This window comes from Staurois parvus, unplaced genomic scaffold (genome assembly GCF_062004578.1).
Source record: "Staurois parvus isolate SC_StPar_1 unplaced genomic scaffold, SC_StPar_1.0 ptg000662l, whole genome shotgun sequence".
NCBI classification, from domain to species: domain Eukaryota; kingdom Metazoa; phylum Chordata; class Amphibia; order Anura; family Ranidae; genus Staurois; species Staurois parvus.
Window position 1 is genome coordinate 1,011,696 of NW_028318458.1, and position 12,994 is coordinate 1,024,689.

At 45.6% G+C, this 12,994-nt stretch overlaps 14 non-coding genes across 14 annotated transcripts; 7 read left to right on the plus strand and 7 right to left on the minus strand.

Annotated features, from left to right (window-relative positions):
- Positions 1–952: 952 nt before the first annotated feature.
- On the minus strand, positions 953–1,025 carry TRNAM-CAU (transfer RNA methionine (anticodon CAU)). Its single transcript has one exon. It is a non-coding gene; the product is annotated as a tRNA-Met (tRNA).
- Positions 1,026–1,144: 119 nt separating this feature from the next.
- Positions 1,145–1,216, plus strand: TRNAE-UUC (transfer RNA glutamic acid (anticodon UUC)). The gene has a single exon. It is a non-coding gene; the product is annotated as a tRNA-Glu (tRNA).
- Positions 1,217–2,719: 1,503 nt separating this feature from the next.
- Positions 2,720–2,792, minus strand: TRNAM-CAU (transfer RNA methionine (anticodon CAU)). Its single transcript has one exon. It is a non-coding gene; the product is annotated as a tRNA-Met (tRNA).
- Positions 2,793–2,911: 119 nt separating this feature from the next.
- TRNAE-UUC (transfer RNA glutamic acid (anticodon UUC)) lies at positions 2,912–2,983 on the plus strand. The gene has a single exon. It is a non-coding gene; the product is annotated as a tRNA-Glu (tRNA).
- A 1,503-nt stretch (positions 2,984–4,486) lies between these two features.
- Positions 4,487–4,559, minus strand: TRNAM-CAU (transfer RNA methionine (anticodon CAU)). Its single transcript has one exon. It is a non-coding gene; the product is annotated as a tRNA-Met (tRNA).
- Positions 4,560–4,678: 119 nt separating this feature from the next.
- Positions 4,679–4,750, plus strand: TRNAE-UUC (transfer RNA glutamic acid (anticodon UUC)). The gene has a single exon. It is a non-coding gene; the product is annotated as a tRNA-Glu (tRNA).
- Positions 4,751–6,253: 1,503 nt separating this feature from the next.
- Positions 6,254–6,326, minus strand: TRNAM-CAU (transfer RNA methionine (anticodon CAU)). The gene has a single exon. It is a non-coding gene; the product is annotated as a tRNA-Met (tRNA).
- A 119-nt stretch (positions 6,327–6,445) lies between these two features.
- Positions 6,446–6,517, plus strand: TRNAE-UUC (transfer RNA glutamic acid (anticodon UUC)). Its single transcript has one exon. It is a non-coding gene; the product is annotated as a tRNA-Glu (tRNA).
- A 1,503-nt stretch (positions 6,518–8,020) lies between these two features.
- On the minus strand, positions 8,021–8,093 carry TRNAM-CAU (transfer RNA methionine (anticodon CAU)). The gene has a single exon. It is a non-coding gene; the product is annotated as a tRNA-Met (tRNA).
- Positions 8,094–8,212: 119 nt separating this feature from the next.
- TRNAE-UUC (transfer RNA glutamic acid (anticodon UUC)) lies at positions 8,213–8,284 on the plus strand. The gene has a single exon. It is a non-coding gene; the product is annotated as a tRNA-Glu (tRNA).
- Positions 8,285–9,786: 1,502 nt separating this feature from the next.
- TRNAM-CAU (transfer RNA methionine (anticodon CAU)) lies at positions 9,787–9,859 on the minus strand. Its single transcript has one exon. It is a non-coding gene; the product is annotated as a tRNA-Met (tRNA).
- A 119-nt stretch (positions 9,860–9,978) lies between these two features.
- Positions 9,979–10,051, plus strand: TRNAE-UUC (transfer RNA glutamic acid (anticodon UUC)). The gene has a single exon. It is a non-coding gene; the product is annotated as a tRNA-Glu (tRNA).
- Positions 10,052–11,554: 1,503 nt separating this feature from the next.
- TRNAM-CAU (transfer RNA methionine (anticodon CAU)) lies at positions 11,555–11,627 on the minus strand. Its single transcript has one exon. It is a non-coding gene; the product is annotated as a tRNA-Met (tRNA).
- A 119-nt stretch (positions 11,628–11,746) lies between these two features.
- On the plus strand, positions 11,747–11,818 carry TRNAE-UUC (transfer RNA glutamic acid (anticodon UUC)). Its single transcript has one exon. It is a non-coding gene; the product is annotated as a tRNA-Glu (tRNA).
- Positions 11,819–12,994: the final 1,176 nt, after the last annotated feature.

Genomic DNA, 12,994 nt, shown 5'->3' on the forward strand with positions numbered 1-12,994 from the left:
TCGGCTTTTCATGTGCCAAGAGAAAAGGGTGAAACTGAGAAGGACCAGAAAGATCTTTCACTCTTTTTTTGAAAAAAAAAAACCAAAAACTCTTTACATTCCTCTCTGTCTCTTCAATTTCATTCCCTGTCTTGTCCAAGTGCTGAGCAATGGGGCACATGTGCTTGCTTTCAACAAGCCTTATTGGGCTTGATATGAAATTGCTTTTGGAAATCTGGCCTTTCATTTCAAAGAGGTTGCTGCTTTTCTTCCGCTTTTTGCCACTCCTTCTATAAGATGCTGAGAGACACTATTAAAAAGCCTTTGAAACATAGCAAAGTGAAGCAAAAACACTCAATGCCCATTTCAGAAGCGGTCCTTCTCCAGTTTCCCACAGTTGCTAAAAAGGGCCTAATCCACGTCAAGGCCGGGAGTCCAACGTTTGCGGGTAAAGATAGGAGGGAATGCTATTTCTTTTGGGCTTCTTTCCAAGGAAGCCAAATCCATGCACAAATCATTTCCCACCGGTAATCATGCAGTGAGGAAAAGCGGCGAAAGGGGGAAGTTAAAGTACCCGTGCTGTTCAAAGGCAAAGAAAGCGTTTTGAAATCAGGGAGGACAACAAGGTGGGGACTTTTCCCATTTTTCCCACCTTTGTAAAAGCCCTTTTGAATCCTCTGTTCTGTTTTCTTTCTGTGTGATGAAAGGGAGTGAAGCCCGTGACATGGTGGATGTGTGGAAAATGCATGTGTTTTTTTCCAGGGTGAGTAGACAGTGTATGTTGCAAGCTCTGTTAGATGCAGAGTTGGCGATTTCGGCTCCTGAGGAAAATGGTGGAGGGCAAAGGAGCTTTGAAAGCTTGAGCTGCTGATGACTTTTCCCTGGATATGGCTTCTTGCAAAGCTTGAAAGATGCAGAGTAGCGGCTTTCAGCCATTAAGGACTCCAAGTGGCAGAAAAAGCCTAGAGAAGAGTGCCTCGTGTGAGGATCGAACTCACGACCTTCAGATTATGAGACTGACGCGCTACCTACTGCGCTAACGAGGCTGCGTGCTGGAAGATGGGCACTTGTCCCCCCTGCCCACCACGCTTGGAAGACCATGGCGGTGCTAGTTTTCTTCTCGCTTTGGTTTTCTCTATTTCTCCCACAGCAGCCTTGGCAGTTTTCCCATATGGTCTAGCGGTTAGGATTCCTGGTTTTCACCCAGGCGGCCCGGGTTCGACTCCCGGTATGGGAAATGCAAGACATTTTAGTGACACGCTTGCTCCTGCTGCTTAAACCTGCCAAACTCTTTTCCCCTTGCAACCTCAAATCATTCCCTTGTTGGCAAAGTACCAAGCAACGCAACATACATGCTCTGCTTCAACAACCCCTAGTGCTTTACTTCCAACTGCTTTACAAATCTGCCCGCATAGTCCAGCGGGTCTTGCTGCTTTGCCTCCCTCTCTCTACGCTCATTTTGAGGACAATTTATCAAAGAGTCGAAAGACATGCGAACACTAAAAACTTGCAAACACTCACAGTCATCACTGACCGGTCATAAAAACCCAATGAAATCAACGAAGAAAACCCCAGGCGACATTAAGAATATTCCGTCCCCACCTTGCCTTCATGGAAGGAAAACAAAACAAAACAAAGGCCTACACTATGGCAGGACTGGTGGACCCAGTTTTGGTGCCGCAGATAAAACAGAAACAAATCATTGCACATTCTTACAAAGAAACAACATCCACAGTGGTTATCATACGCTGAGAGCAAACCATGAACTAAAGGCAAAGCCAAAGAGCCTCGGCTTTTCATGTGCCAAGAGAAAAGGGTGAAACTGAGAAGGACCAGAAAGATCTTTCACTCTTTTTTTGAAAAAAAAAAACCAAAAACTCTTTACATTCCTCTCTGTCTCTTCAATTTCATTCCCTGTCTTGTCCAAGTGCTGAGCAATGGGGCACATGTGCTTGCTTTCAACAAGCCTTATTGGGCTTGATATGAAATTGCTTTTGGAAATCTGGCCTTTCATTTCAAAGAGGTTGCTGCTTTTTTTCCGCTTTTCGCCACTCCTTCTATAAGATGCTGAGAGACACTATTAAAAAGACTTTGAAACATAGCAAAGTGAAGCAAAAACACTCAATGCCCATTTCAGAAGCGGTCCTTCTCCAGTTTCCCACAGTTGCTAAAAAGGGCCTAATCCACGTCAAGGCTGGGAGTCCAACGTTTGCGGGTAAAGATAGGAGGGAATGCTATTTCTTTTGGGCTTCTTTTCAAGGAAGCCAAATCCATGCACAAATCATTTCCCACCGGTAATCATGCAGTGAGGAAAAGCGGCGAAAGGGGGAAGTTAAAGTACCCGTGCTATTCAAAGGCAAAGAAAGCGTTTTGAAATCAGGGAGGACAACAAGGTGGGGACTTTTCCCATTTTTCCCACCTTTGTAAAAGCCCTTTTGAATCCTCTGTTCTGTTTTCTTTCTGTGTGATGAAAGGGAGTGAAGCCCGTGACATGGTGGATGTGTGGAAAATGCATGTGTTTTTTTCCAGGGTGAGTAGACAGTGTATGTTGCAAGCTCTGTTAGATGCAGAGTTGGCGATTTCGGCTCCTGAGGAAAATGGTGGAGGGCAAAGGAGCTTTGAAAGCTTGAGCTGCTGATGACTTTTCCCTGGATATGGCTTCTTGCAAAGCTTGAAAGATGCAGAGTAGCGGCTTTCAGCCATTAAGGACTCCAAGTGGCAGAAAAAGCCTAGAGAAGAGTGCCTCGTGTGAGGATCGAACTCACGACCTTCAGATTATGAGACTGACGCGCTACCTACTGCGCTAACGAGGCTGCGTGCTGGAAGATGGGCACTTGTCCTCCCTGCCCACCACGCTTGGAAGACCATGGCGGTGCTAGTTTTCTTCTCGCTTTGGTTTTCTCTATTTCTCCCACAGCAGCCTTGGCAGTTTTCCCATATGGTCTAGCGGTTAGGATTCCTGGTTTTCACCCAGGCGGCCCGGGTTCGACTCCCGGTATGGGAAATGCAAGACATTTTAGTGACACGCTTGCTCCTGCTGCTTAAACCTGCCAAACTCTTTTCCCTTTGCAACCTCAAATCATTCCCTTGTTGGCAAAGTACCAAGCAACGCAACATACATGCTCTGCTTCAACAACCCCTAGTGCTTTACTTCCAACTGCTTTACAAATCTGCCCGCATAGTCCAGCGGGTCTTGCTGCTTTGCCTCCCTCTCTCTACGCTCATTTTGAGGACAATTTATCAAAGAGTCGAAAGACATGCGAACACTAAAAACTTGCAAACACTCACAGTCATCACTGACCGGTCATAAAAACCCAATGAAATCAACGAAGAAAACCCCAGGCGACATTAAGAATATTCCGTCCCCACCTTGCCTTCATGGAAGGAAAACAAAACAAAACAAAGGCCTACACTATGGCAGGACTGGTGGACCCAGTTTTGGTGCCGCAGATAAAACAGAAACAAATCATTGCACATTCTTACAAAGAAACAACATCCACAGTGGTTATCATACGCTGAGAGCAAACCATGAACTAAAGGCAAAGCCAAAGAGCCTCGGCTTTTCATGTGCCAAGAGAAAAGGGTGAAACTGAGAAGGACCAGAAAGATCTTTCACTCTTTTTTTGAAAAAAAAAACCCAAAAACTCTTTACATTCCTCTCTGTCTCTTCAATTTCATTCCCTGTCTTGTCCAAGTGCTGAGCAATGGGGCACATGTGCTTGCTTTCAACAAGCCTTATTGGGCTTGATATGAAATTGCTTTTGGAAATCTGGCCTTTCATTTCAAAGAGGTTGCTGCTTTTCTTCCGCTTTTCGCCACTCCTTCTATAAGATGCTGAGAGACACTATTAAAAAGCCTTTGAAACATAGCAAAGTGAAGCAAAAACACTCAATGCCCATTTCAGAAGCGGTCCTTCTCCAGTTTCCCACAGTTGCTAAAAAGGGCCTAATCCACGTCAAGGCTGGGAGTCCAACGTTTGCGGGTAAAGATAGGAGGGAATGCTATTTCTTTTGGGCTTCTTTCCAAGGAAGCCAAATCCATGCACAAATCATTTCCCACCTGTAATCATGCAGTGAGGAAAAGCGGCAAAAGGGGGAAGTTAAAGTACCCGTGCTATTCAAAGGCAAAGAAAGCGTTTTGAAATCAGGGAGGACAACAAGGTGGGGACTTTTCCCATTTTTCCCACCTTTGTAAAAGCCCTTTTGGATCCTCTGTTCTGTTTTCTTTCTGTGTGATGAAAGGGAGTGAAGCCCGTGACATGGTGGATGTGTGGAAAATGCATGTGTTTTTTTCCAGGGTGAGTAGACAGTGTATGTTGCAAGCTCTGTTAGATGCAGAGTTGGCGATTTCGGCTCCTGAGGAAAATGGTGGAGGGCATAGGAGCTTTGAAAGCTTGAGCTGCTGATGACTTTTCCCTGGATATGGCTTCTTGCAAAGCTTGAAAGATGCAGAGTAGCGGCTTTCAGCCATTAAGGACTCCAAGTGGCAGAAAAAGCCTAGAGAAGAGTGCCCCGTGTGAGGATCGAACTCACGACCTTCAGATTATGAGACTGATGCACTACCTACTGCGCTAACGAGGCTACGTGCTGGAAGATGGGCACTTGTCCCCCCTGCCCACCACGCTTGGAAGACCATGGCGGTGCTAGTTTTCTTCTCGCTTTGGTTTTCTCTATTTCTCCCACAGCAGCCTTGGCAGTTTTCCCATATGGTCTAGCGGTTAGGATTCCTGGTTTTCACCCAGGCGGCCCGGGTTCGACTCCCGGCATGGGAAATGCAAGCCGTTTTAGTGACACGCTTGCTCCTGCTGCTTAAACCTGCCAAACTCTTTTCCCCTTGCAACCTCAAATCATTCCCTTGTTGGCAAAGTACCAAGCAACGCAACATACATGCTCTGCTTCAACAACCCCTAGTGCTTTACTTCCAACTGCTTTACAAATCTGCCCGCATAGTCCAGCGGGTCTTGCTGCTTTGCCTCCCTCTCTCTACGCTCATTTTGAGGACAATTTATCAAAGAGTCGAAAGACATGCGAAGACTAAAAACTTGCAAACACTCACAGTCATCACTGACCGGTCATAAAAACCCAATGAAATCAACGAAGAAAACCCCAGGCGACATTAAGAATATTCCGTCCCCACCTTGCCTTCATGGAAGGAAAACAAAACAAAACAAAGGCCTACACTATGGCAGGACTGGTGGACCCAGTTTTGGTGCCGCAGATAAAACAGAAACAAATCATTGCACATTCTTACAAAGAAACAACATCCACAGTGGTTATCATACGCTGAGAGCAAACCATGAACTAAAGGCAAAGCCAAAGAGCCTCGGCTTTTCATGTGCCAAGAGAAAAGGGTGAAACTGAGAAGGACCAGAAAGATCTTTCACTCTTTTTTTGAAAAAAAAAAACCAAAAACTCTTTACATTCCTCTCTGTCTCTTCAATTTCATTCCCTGTCTTGTCCAAGTGCTGAGCAATGGGGCACATGTGCTTGCTTTCAACAAGCCTTATTGGGCTTGATATGAAATTGCTTTTGGAAATCTGGCCTTTCATTTCAAAGAGGTTGCTGCTTTTTTTCCGCTTTTCGCCACTCCTTCTATAAGATGCTGAGAGACACTATTAAAAAGACTTTGAAACATAGCAAAGTGAAGCAAAAACACTCAATGCCCATTTCAGAAGCGGTCCTTCTCCAGTTTCCCACAGTTGCTAAAAAGGGCCTAATCCACGTCAAGGCTGGGAGTCCAACGTTTGCGGGTAAAGATAGGAGGGAATGCTATTTCTTTTGGGCTTCTTTTCAAGGAAGCCAAATCCATGCACAAATCATTTCCCACCGGTAATCATGCAGTGAGGAAAAGCGGCGAAAGGGGGAAGTTAAAGTACCCGTGCTATTCAAAGGCAAAGAAAGCGTTTTGAAATCAGGGAGGACAACAAGGTGGGGACTTTTCCCATTTTTCCCACCTTTGTAAAAGCCCTTTTGAATCCTCTGTTCTGTTTTCTTTCTGTGTGATGAAAGGGAGTGAAGCCCGTGACATGGTGGATGTGTGGAAAATGCATGTGTTTTTTTCCAGGGTGAGTAGACAGTGTATGTTGCAAGCTCTGTTAGATGCAGAGTTGGCGATTTCGGCTCCTGAGGAAAATGGTGGAGGGCAAAGGAGCTTTGAAAGCTTGAGCTGCTGATGACTTTTCCCTGGATATGGCTTCTTGCAAAGCTTGAAAGATGCAGAGTAGCGGCTTTCAGCCATTAAGGACTCCAAGTGGCAGAAAAAGCCTAGAGAAGAGTGCCTCGTGTGAGGATCGAACTCACGACCTTCAGATTATGAGACTGACGCGCTACCTACTGCGCTAACGAGGCTGCGTGCTGGAAGATGGGCACTTGTCCTCCCTGCCCAGCACGCTTGGAAGACCATGGCGGTGCTAGTTTTCTTCTCGCTTTGGTTTTCTCTATTTCTCCCACAGCAGCCTTGGCAGTTTTCCCATATGGTCTAGCGGTTAGGATTCCTGGTTTTCACCCAGGCGGCCCGGGTTCGACTCCCGGTATGGGAAATGCAAGACATTTTAGTGACACGCTTGCTCCTGCTGCTTAAACCTGCCAAACTCTTTTCCCCTTGCAACCTCAAATCATTCCCTTGTTGGCAAAGTACCAAGCAACGCAACATACATGCTCTGCTTCAACAACCCCTAGTGCTTTACTTCCAACTGCTTTACAAATCTGCCCGCATAGTCCAGCGGGTCTTGCTGCTTTGCCTCCCTCTCTCTACGCTCATTTTGAGGACAATTTATCAAAGAGTCGAAAGACATGCGAAGACTAAAAACTTGCAAACACTCACAGTCATCACTGACCGGTCATAAAAACCCAATGAAATCAACGAAGAAAACCCCAGGCGACATTAAGAATATTCCGTCCCCACCTTGCCTTCATGGAAGGAAAACAAAACAAAACAAAGGCCTACACTATGGCAGGACTGGTGGACCCAGTTTTGGTGCCGCAGATAAAACAGAAACAAATCATTGCACATTCTTACAAAGAAACAACATCCACAGTGGTTATCATACGCTGAGAGCAAACCATGAACTAAAGGCAAAGCCAAAGAGCCTCGGCTTTTCATGTGCCAAGAGAAAAGGGTGAAACTGAGAAGGACCAGAAAGATCTTTCACTCTTTTTTTGAAAAAAAAAAACCAAAAACTCTTTACATTCCTCTCTGTCTCTTCAATTTCATTCCCTGTCTTGTCCAAGTGCTGAGCAATGGGGCACATGTGCTTGCTTTCAACAAGCCTTATTGGGCTTGATATGAAATTGCTTTTGGAAATCTGGCCTTTCATTTCAAAGAGGTTGCTGCTTTTCTTCCGCTTTTCGCCACTCCTTCTATAAGATGCTGAGAGACACTATTAAAAAGCCTTTGAAACATAGCAAAGTGAAGCAAAAACACTCAATGCCCATTTCAGAAGCGGTCCTTCTCCAGTTTCCCACAGTTGCTAAAAAGGGCCTAATCCACGTCAAGGCTGGGAGTCCAACGTTTGCGGGTAAAGATAGGAGGGAATGCTATTTCTTTTGGGCTTCTTTCCAAGGAAGCCAAATCCATGCACAAATCATTTCCCACCGGTAATCATGCAGTGAGGAAAAGCGGCGAAAGGGGGAAGTTAAAGTACCCGTGCTGTTCAAAGGCAAAGAAAGCGTTTTGAAATCAGGGAGGACAACAAGGTGGGGACTTTTCCCATTTTTCCCACCTTTGTAAAAGCCCTTTTGAATCCTCTGTTCTGTTTTCTTTCTGTGTGATGAAAGGGAGTGAAGCCCGTGACATGGTGGATGTGTGGAAAATGCATGTGTTTTTTTCCAGGGTGAGTAGACAGTGTATGTTGCAAGCTCTGTTAGATGCAGAGTTGGCGATTTCGGCTCCTGAGGAAAATGGTGGAGGGCATAGGAGCTTTGAAAGCTTGAGCTGCTGATGACTTTTCCCTGGATATGGCTTCTTGCAAAGCTTGAAAGATGCAGAGTAGCGGCTTTCAGCCATTAAGGACTCCAAGTGGCAGAAAAAGCCTAGAGAAGCGTGCCCCGTGTGAGGATCGAACTCACGACCTTCAGATTATGAAACTGACGCGCTACCTACTGCGCTAACGAGGCTGCGTGCTGGAAGATGGGCACTTGTCCCCACTGCCCACCACGCTTGGAAGACCATGGCGGTGCTAGTTTTCTTCTCGCTTTGGTTTTCTCTATTTCTCCCACAGCAGCCTTGGCAGTTTTCCCATATGGTCTAGCGGTTAGGATTCCTGGTTTTCACCCAGGCGCCCCGGATTCGACTCCCGGTATGGGAAATGCAAAATATTTTAGTGACACGCTTGCTCCTGCTGCTTAAACCTGCCAAACATTTTCCCCTTGCAACCTCAAATCATTCCCTTGTTGGCAAAGTACCAAGCAACGCAACATACATGCTCTGCTTCAACAACCCCTAGTGCTTTACTTCCAACTGCTTTACAAATCTGCCCGCATAGTCCAGCGGGTCTTGCTGCTTTGCCTCCCTCTCTCTACGCTCATTTTGAGGACAATTTATCAAAGAGTCGAAACACATGCGAACACTAAAAACTTGCAAACACTCACAGTCATCACTGACCGGTCATAAAAACCCAATGAAATCAACAAAGAAAACCCCAGGCGACATTAAGAATATTCCGTCCCCACCTTGCCTTCATGGAAGGAAAACAAAACAAAACAAAGGCCTACACTATGGCAGGACTGGTGGACCCAGTTTTGGTGCCGCAGATAAAACAGAAACAAATCATTGCACATTCTTACAAAGAAACAACATCCACAGTGGTTATCATACGCTGAGAGCAAACCATGAACTAAAGGCAAAGCCAAAGAGCCTCGGCTTTTCATGTGCCAAGAGAAAAGGGTGAAACTGAGAAGGACCAGAAAGATCTTTCACTCTTTTTTTGAAAAAAAAAAACCAAAAACTCTTTACATTCCTCTCTGTCTCTTCAATTTCATTCCCTGTCTTGTCCAAGTGCTGAGCAATGGGGCACATGTGCTTGCTTTCAACAAGCCTTATTGGGCTTGATATGAAATTGCTTTTGGAAATCTGGCCTTTCATTTCAAAGAGGTTGCTGCTTTTCTTCCGCTTTTCGCCACTCCTTCTATAAGATGCTGAGAGACACTATTAAAAAGCCTTTGAAACATAGCAAAGTGAAGCAAAAACACTCAATGCCCATTTCAGAAGCGGTCCTTCTCCAGTTTCCCACAGTTGCTAAAAAGGGCCTAATCCACGTCAAGGCTGGGAGTCCAACGTTTGCGGGTAAAGATAGGAGGGAATGCTATTTCTTTTGGGCTTCTTTCCAAGGAAGCCAAATCCATGCACAAATCATTTCCCACCGGTAATCATGCAGTGAGGAAAAGCGGCAAAAGGGGGAAGTTAAAGTACCCGTGCTATTCAAAGGCAAAGAAAGCGTTTTGAAATCAGGGAGGACAACAAGGTGGGGACTTTTCCCATTTTTCCCACCTTTGTAAAAGCCCTTTTGGATCCTCTGTTCTGTTTTCTTTCTGTGTGATGAAAGGGAGTGAATCCCGTGACATGGTGGATGTGTGGAAAATGCATGTGTTTTTTTCCAGGGTGAGTAGACAGTGTATGTTGCAAGCTCTGTTAGATGCAGAGTTGGCGATTTCGGCTCCTGAGGAAAATGGTGGAGGGCATAGGAGCTTTGAAAGCTTGAGCTGCTGATGACTTTTCCCTGGATATGGCTTCTTGCAAAGCTTGAAAGATGCAGAGTAGCGGCTTTCAGCCATTAAGGACTCCAAGTGGCAGAAAAAGCCTAGAGAAGAGTGCCCCGTGTGAGGATCGAACTCACGACCTTCAGATTATGAGACTGACGCACTACCTACTGCGCTAACGAGGCTACGTGCTGGAAGATGGGCACTTGTCCCCCCTGCCCACCACGCTTGGAAGACCATGGCGGTGCTAGTTTTCTTCTCGCTTTGGTTTTCTCTATTTCTCCCACATCAACCTTGGCAGTTTTCCCATATGGTCTAGCGGTTAGGATTCCTGGCTTTCACCCAGGCGGCCCGGGGTTCGACTCCCGGTATGGGAAATGCAAGCCGTTTTAGTGACACGCTTGCTCCTGCTGCTTAAACCTGCCAAACTCTTTTCCCCTTGCAACCTCAAATCATTCCCTTGTTGGCAAAGTACCAAGCAACGCAACATACATGCTCTGCTTCAACAACCCCTAGTGCTTTACTTCCAACTGCTTTACAAATCTGCCCGCATAGTCCAGCGGGTCTTGCTGCTTTGCCTCCCTCTCTCTACGCTCATTTTGAGGACAATTTATCAAAGAGTCGAAAGACATGCGAAGACTAAAAACTTGCAAACACTCACAGTCATCACTGACCGGTCATAAAAACCCAATGAAATCAACGAAGAAAACCCCAGGCGACATTAAGAATATTCCGTCCCCACCTTGCCTTCATGGAAGGAAAACAAAACAAAACAAAGGCCTACACTATGGCAGGACTGGTGGACCCAGTTTTGGTGCCGCAGATAAAACAGAAACAAATCATTGCACATTCTTACAAAGAAACAACATCCACAGTGGTTATCATACGCTGAGAGCAAACCATGAACTAAAGGCAAAGCCAAAGAGCCTCGGCTTTTCATGTGCCAAGAGAAAAGGGTGAAACTGAGAAGGACCAGAAAGATCTTTCACTCTTTTTTTGAAAAAAAAAAACCAAAAACTCTTTACATTCCTCTCTGTCTCTTCAATTTCATTCCCTGTCTTGTCCAAGTGCTGAGCAATGGGGCACATGTGCTTGCTTTCAACAAGCCTTATTGGGCTTGATATGAAATTGCTTTTGGAAATCTGGCCTTTCATTTCAAAGAGGTTGCTGCTTTTTTTCCGCTTTTCGCCACTCCTTCTATAAGATGCTGAGAGACACTATTAAAAAGACTTTGAAACATAGCAAAGTGAAGCAAAAACACTCAATGCCCATTTCAGAAGCGGTCCTTCTCCAGTTTCCCACAGTTGCTAAAAAGGGCCTAATCCACGTCAAGGCTGGGAGTCCAACGTTTGCGGGTAAAGATAGGAGGGAATGCTATTTCTTTTGGGCTTCTTTTCAAGGAAGCCAAATCCATGCACAAATCATTTCCCACCGGTAATCATGCAGTGAGGAAAAGCGGCGAAAGGGGGAAGTTAAAGTACCCGTGCTATTCAAAGGCAAAGAAAGCGTTTTGAAATCAGGGAGGACAACAAGGTGGGGACTTTTCCCATTTTTCCCACCTTTGTAAAAGCCCTTTTGGATCCTCTGTTCTGTTTTCTTTCTGTGTGATGAAAGGGAGTGAAGCCCGTGACATGGTGGATGTGTGGAAAATGCATGTGTTTTTTTCCAGGGTGAGTAGACAGTGTATGTTGCAAGCTCTGTTAGATGCAGAGTTGGCGATTTCGGCTCCTGAGGAAAATGGTGGAGGGCATAGGAGCTTTGAAAGCTTGAGCTGCTGATGACTTTTCCCTGGATATGGCTTCTTGCAAAGCTTGAAAGATGCAGAGTAGCGGCTTTCAGCCATTAAGGACTCCAAGTGGCAGAAAAAGCCTAGAGAAGAGTGCCCCGTGTGAGGATCGAACTCACGACCTTCAGATTATGAGACTGATGCACTACCTACTGCGCTAACGAGGCTACGTGCTGGAAGATGGGCACTTGTCCCCCCTGCCCACCACGCTTGGAAGACCATGGCGGTGCTAGTTTTCTTCTCGCTTTGGTTTTCTCTATTTCTCCCACAGCAGCCTTGGCAGTTTTCCCATATGGTCTAGCGGTTAGGATTCCTGGTTTTCACCCAGGCGGCCCGGGTTCGACTCCCGGCATGGGAAATGCAAGCCATTTTAGTGACACGCTTGCTCCTGCTGCTTAAACCTGCCAAACTCTTTTCCCCTTGCAACCTCAAATCATTCCCTTGTTGGCAAAGTACCAAGCAACGCAACATACATGCTCTGCTTCAACAACCCCTAGTGCTTTACTTCCAACTGCTTTACAAATCTGCCCGCATAGTCCAGCGGGTCTTGCTGCTTTGCCTCCCTCTCTCTACGCTCATTTTGAGGACAATTTATCAAAGAGTCGAAAGACATGCGAAGACTAAAAACTTGCAAACACTCACAGTCATCACTGACCGGTCATAAAAACCCAATGAAATCAACGAAGAAAACCCCAGGCGACATTAAGAATATTCCGTCCCCACCTTGCCTTCATGGAAGGAAAACAAAACAAAACAAAGGCCTACACTATGGCAGGACTGGTGGACCCAGTTTTGGTGCCGCAGATAAAACAGAAACAAATCATTGCACATTCTTACAAAGAAACAACATCCACAGTGGTTATCATACGCTGAGAGCAAACCATGAACTAAAGGCAAAGCCAAAGAGCCTCGGCTTTTCATGTGCCAAGAGAAAAGGGTGAAACTGAGAAGGACCAGAAAGATCTTTCACTCTTTTTTTGAAAAAAAAAAACCAAAAACTCTTTACATTCCTCTCTGTCTCTTCAATTTCATTCCCTGTCTTGTCCAAGTGCTGAGCAATGGGGCACATGTGCTTGCTTTCAACAAGCCTTATTGGGCTTGATATGAAATTGCTTTTGGAAATCTGGCCTTTCATTTCAAAGAGGTTGCTGCTTTTTTTCCGCTTTTCGCCACTCCTTCTATAAGATGCTGAGAGACACTATTAAAAAGACTTTGAAACATAGCAAAGTGAAGCAAAAACACTCAATGCCCATTTCAGAAGCGGTCCTTCTCCAGTTTCCCACAGTTGCTAAAAAGGGCCTAATCCACGTCAAGGCTGGGAGTCCAACGTTTGCGGGTAAAGATAGGAGGGAATGCTATTTCTTTTGGGCTTCTTTTCAAGGAAGCCAAATCCATGCACAAATCATTTCCCACCGGTAATCATGCAGTGAGGAAAAGCGGCGAAAGGGGGAAGTTAAAGTACCCGTGCTATTCAAAGGCAAAGAAAGCGTTTTGAAATCAGGGAGGACAACAAGGTGGGGACTTTTCCCATTTT